The sequence below is a fragment of the Pinus tabuliformis genome, chromosome 4_2, assembly GCF_031772625.1.
Source record: "Pinus tabuliformis cultivar Carrire ecotype Pingquan chromosome 4_2, CPIR1, whole genome shotgun sequence".
In the NCBI taxonomy this organism is placed as follows: Eukaryota; Viridiplantae; Streptophyta; class Pinopsida; order Pinales; family Pinaceae; genus Pinus; species Pinus tabuliformis.
This window is the reverse complement of record NC_142304.1, coordinates 480,242,934-480,248,933: the sequence shown is the minus strand read 5'-3', so window position 1 is coordinate 480,248,933 and position 6,000 is coordinate 480,242,934.

The following is a 6,000-nucleotide window of genomic DNA, read 5'->3' as shown; positions in this document are numbered from 1 at the left end:
TATGTATTTCACTGCCATCATTGTTTCATTATTGACCATCATTTACATCTTCATTGTCCCTTAGGTTCAACTCCATCAAGTTGTGATATTATCCTGTCTCTTATTGCATGTCGTAACTTGGAAATAGAGCTTTCCTATGCATTGATACCCTAGATTATAACCTTTTTTCTGTGTTGGTACCCATGTAGTAATATTTTCCTATCTCAGAATTCCTCCTTTTGTCCTACCATGATTTAGAATTTGAGTCTTATTTACTATCATTTGTCATCTTCTAGCCTCACCTCGGGAGGATTCCACCCCTTTTATACCATGTGATTGCTATGAATTTTTAGCCTTACTTATGAATTCTAATAAGCCTTGGTTCCATTTTTCCATCATTGTCACATTATGCTTGGCCCTCTACTTGCTTTCGCTTGATGTTCTTACCTTTCCTAGAGGGGCCATTGCAATGAGAGGTCTTATTTTCTAGCCTCTTTTCCTTCTTATGCTTAGGGTTGTTCCATCAACCCAGAATTAGTTCCTACCCTTTATACCACTTGTTCCTCTATGAATATATTCCTTTGTTTCCATCTTATGCTCATTAAACATTGAAAGACATTTCATATCCTTTTATCTCTTTTTCGGGCTCATTTAAATTGAATGAAAAAGAAACTATTGAAATTAATTGTCTTTTATTTCTTTCTCATTAAATATGAAGGATACTAAAAAGAAAAAAGGGAAGGGAATTAATTTATTGATTTATTAGTCAAAATGGTATTGTTAGTCATGTCACCCTTGAACATGGCACTTATTTGTGTCATTTATGTTGGCATTATGATACATGTGTTGTCCTTGATGGCAACTCCATATGTCTAAAGGGGGAGATTGTTGGCATTATGATACAGGTGTTGTCCTTGATGGAAACTCACTCAAAGGTTAGTTCAGATTTGATAAAGGGCAACTCACATTGTAAAAGGTCAATTCAGAGGTAACAAGGCATTCACATAAAAGAACAGGAAGTTCGAACCAAGGTTTACTGATCAAAATCAAGAAGTTGAAGGAAAAGGATGTTGTAATATAGTTTAAGCTGTATATGCAGGTTCACCTTGTCAAAGAAGCATATACACGTGGGTTCATAGAACAAAAAGAGAGTATATGTATGCACACATTTTCACAAGAGGAAAAGCACATATGGGTTGGAAAATCAAGGAAATACAAGATTAAAGACTAATAAGGATCAATACCATGGTATTAACCCACAATATTGAGCGTAGTAATGACTATTTGATCTCATACAAGAATACCACAAGTTGTAAGTGTTGTTTTGGTCCGAGGTTTTAAGAAAGGCCAAAAACTATATAAGGAGGAGAAGATCAAAGGGCCAAGTGTGCAAGTGAAAGTGTTTCCCAAGAATACTAATATTTGAAGTATATTTTGTGTTGCGGGGCCATGATTATGATATAATTTGAAATATTTTGTGCACCTTGAATTCAATGTTGGATCAGGATCATGAGACTTGAAATGACTTATCATTGAATGATTTGATATTGGATGGGCTAGATCTAATTGCTTACACATGTTTTATTCTTTAAATGTCATGATCTAGGTATGTCTGAAGTCTGGAATAGCATCGAAGTTATATGTTTGTATTTACAGATCTATATGTTGGTTCGCCTTGGTGAAGGCACGTATACACACTGGTTCGAATCTTCCAACTAGCATATGAAAAAGAAAAACATGTTATTCAGAAATAACTGATCTATCTAATCAGTGATGCTAGTTTACTGTTGTCTTTCAATGATGTCTTCTTAGATCTGAAAGTAGAATTGAATGCATAAGGAGATTGAGTGATTAAGTTAGAAGGGTGATCTTTGATGCTGACTATCTAGATCTATGTAATTTGAATTAGATGTTCATAATATTATTGGTTTGTACAGATTTGATTCAGAAGTTGCTATGATTTAGTAGTTTCAGAGGTATATGCAGGTTTGGTTAAAGTAAGTAGCGTATACATGTAGTTTGGGTTCATTAAAGTAGCATATGCATTATGATGTATGATTTTAAGGTTGCAGCTGGTTCTGAATGATGATGCATTTTTTTTGGGTTCAACATAGTGTTCTAGTGACAGTGATCTGAATGTTCAGATTGAATGATTATTGGTTGATGCAATTATTATTATAGAGTTTGAGGTTCAAAGTTTCTGGTGTGTGTAGTATGAAAATTTGATGAAACGAGGCCTTCATATTGTGTTGTTGTATACCAGGAGCATCTAGTCTAAATGATTATGAAACGTGGTCCCTGGAGGAAGAGAGAAGATCGTAGCCTTTTTAGGCCATTGCCTACGTATTAGTAAATGTTATAGCTCCGAATCTCACTCTTATGGTTTGTGATGCTGTACTCATGGCCTAGGGAAACCCCTCCTTCCAGACCTCGTCCTAAAATTTAAAAAACAATGTTTTATCCCTTATACGCGACATTGCCCTGAGTTAAACGTGTGTATACACGAGTATGTGTATAGCCAACCCGCGTGTATGTATTAAAACACTTAAAAAAATATAAGACTCCTTATTTTCGGGCGGAGATCGCGGGTTTTACTTGCTGATCACCTGTTAGTGCCCGTGGCCCAACTGTTCCCAACCAACTCCTAACTAAAAAACTACTTTGGAGATGGTATAAAAAGACCTAAAAGGGAAGGCCTAAAAGAGGGAGAGAAGAGAGAGAAAGGTTATTATGCTGAGATTTTTCCCTTGACCAGGTGTGAAGTCCCTTGTGCCTTCTGCACTTCCCCCATTTTGTACAGGAAACCTTTGTTTCCTTGTGTGTTGATGTTCATCCACTATTTATGACATCATGGAGAGAGTCATGGAAGGAGTTTGTTAGAGGCTTGAGGCTGGAACGGATCTGGAAGGAAGCTTTGCTTGGAGCCTGCTGAAGGTGACTCAGGTGAAAACATTCCTTTTTATGTATTTTATTTGTCTATAATAAAAGAAACACGTGTCTTGGTTCCCGAAATGAATCTTCTTTATGTTAATGATAGTCATGTTTAGAATTCATATGTAAAAGGTTGTTTGGATTTCATAACTAACTACCTTTCTTTATAACATGAAGATGGTTTCTTTATAAGTTTTTGTCCATATACTGTTGTGTTCTTTGAATTGGTTGTTTTGCAGGACAAAAGAGAAGAAGGGAACTCCAAGAAGGGTTTGGACCCTAAAGGCCTTCTCAAACGTAGGACCGAAGGTACGTACCCTTATCATAGAATTTGCTTATAATAGCATAATGGCTGTACGAATGCATGTTTCTTTGAATAGATAACTTTCAGTTTGCTAGGGTTTCAACCCAAAAAGCCCTAGGGGAACTTTTCCCTCTATCAGAATTGGTGACTCCACTGGGGACAACACTCTTGTTGTTCCTAGTTTGGGTGTTTTTCAAGCCAATCAGGGCTCAGCTGCCTTGTCTGCTTGCTGTTACTGTCTGGTCTGTTCTTGAACTTTAAGCTTTGCCAGTTTCTTCAGTTTGTTTTTTTTATTTTTATTTTTCTTGAAGCTTTTCATATACGTTGTTTTTCTTAGATATAGAGGCGTATATACGCTTGTTTCTTTGAGTGAACCCGCGTATATGTAGGTTTCCTCATATAGAGTCGCGTATACACGCAATTTGTACTTCAGTACAGTCGCGTATATACTGTAATTTTCAAGATTTATAAATCTTTTTAGTCTCTGAAGGTTTTTCTGGTGGTTTGAGTCAGTCTGAAACAGTCATTTTCCAGTATCAGTCATTTGTTTTACAGCGAGCATCTTGTTCTGAATTCTCTCTGATTATAAGGAGTATTGGTCTTGTTTTTTTGTTGATTGCAAGCATCATCGTTTTTTGCTAAATCACGCAAGATTTCTTGCTAGGAATCTTGGCTGCTCTGTTTCATCAGGGTAGGAAGATTGATTACAATTTTTATGTTAATCTTTCTTTTGGCGACTTTTTTGTTTGCTTGACAAAATCGCTTTTTGTGACCATCCACTTCTTTGTTTCATGAAAGTTGTTGATTGACACTTTCTTGGAATTTGTCTTTTTGATCTTTTTGGTTTTCATTGCCAAAGCTTTCATTGCTGCTTTTGATTGTTAAGAGCGATTGCAAACACATTTATTTTTGTTGAGTTTTCATCTGCTGTGTGGTGTCGATTCGCAAAAGTGTTTAATTGCCTATTCTTCAATCACAAGTTTCAGTGTTGTTGAGAGCATTTTTTTTTTAAAAGACTTTTTTGTTTGTTGCTTTGAAGAAAATCTTTTGAAAATCTTAGTTTTGCTTTCTTGAACTTGCTTTTCATTTGGTTTCCTTTTAGTGAAGTGAAAGTGCTTTATGTTTGTCTTAGAACTTGTTTTTAGTGTTTAGACAAAATGAATGGTAGCATCTCATATTCCATCTAGGCATCGTAAGTGGCAAGATAAAGTTTGATAAGCAAGCAACTTTCATTTTTGGTTTTTAGAGTAGTTTTAAATCTTGCATCCACATATAGTTGTTGCATTAGGATAGATTTGCATCCCCTTTTAGGCATACATAGCTTTGTTAGCTTTTGTGAGTGCGAAGTGTGAATTAACGAAAAGAAAAGAAAAATTTGTTTTATTAGAAGTACCTCTGAACCCTATAGAAATTGCTCTTCATCGAAAAACGAAAAATTGCATGTGCATGTAGTTAAGTTTTTATTAATTTCTTTTGCGTCAAAAAACACCACTAGTTTCACTTCCGTTACCTTGTGACTTAAAGAACAGCCTAATAAAATCAAGCGCTAACTAAAATTCACTAGAACTTTTTGTTTTAGTCAGTTACACCAACAAGATTAGGATTTTAGGGCCTTGGATTAGGCGAGTAGAGAGTTAACTCTCCAAGGCCATATAAACGTCAAACATAGGAGTCTGAATAACGAGAGAAAATACAATAGCGTTAGGAAGACCAGGAAATCTTCGGATCTCAGAGTTAAGCACAAGGATTTGTGAAGACAGGGAAGAGAGATACCCCCTCTCCTACTTGTCCGAACTTACCTCACGACTGTTCCGCCTGGCTTCTGCGACGAGTTGGTATCCATAGTTTCTGCTCCTAGGGAACTACACAGGTGGCTACAGAGGGGAATCCCGTGGCACCTGAGGTTGACGTTGCATCACTCTCGACAGTACTACTAGAGGGTACCCTTGCGAAGCTTGGGGGCTTGCACCGGCGCAGGCTGTTGTTAGGAGGTCAGTGTAACTTCCTCTGATACCTTCGCTGATAGGACTGGGCCCTCATCATCCCAGACTATCTTCGGAAGGCCCCTTATTTCACTTTCTCGTATTTTGGTGTCCGGTCTTAATCACCCGGAGCGGAAATACTTGGAAGTTGTTTGACTGGCTGTATCTTTAGGGACTTTATAGTGTGTGCTCTGTGCTCTTAGTTGGCCTAGCTTTCAATTTTTTTGAGTCTTTGGTTAGATCATAACAAAAATTCAAAGTGGCTGACCGATCTCCTAGACGGTCTCGAAGACTTCGTGGTCTTTCGCCACCAAGTTTAGAGCCTTCTCCTAGAAGGCGCAGAGGCAATACTACCGGTGGGTTCCGTCCCACGCCGGTTGACGCATCGGGGATTGATCCTCCTCTCGGGGGCATTAGCGGCCAAGCAAGGCCTGGCACTTCTGAACAAGAGAGGGACACTCCAGTCCTTTCTCGAGTTCTCTTTCAAGCGGAGAATAACATAGAGGTAGAAGAACTCTCAGAGTCGTTAGCGGCTCCGAATTCTCCACTACCATCTAGTCATCCAGACGTATTGCAATACGTTTGGACTCCAACGCATAGATCGTCAAGTCCAGGTTACGTTACGCGCTTACCATCGATGACCACTACTGGAAGCATGGCTTCTACAAGTGCTACGACTATGCAAACCCCAACATTGGTGCAAGGGGGAGGAACCATTTCCATCTCCTCTGCTTCCTTGTTTGGATCTTTTGCTAGCACATCTTTAGTTGGGTCTACCTCCATTCCGTCCACGAGTGGAAGTGC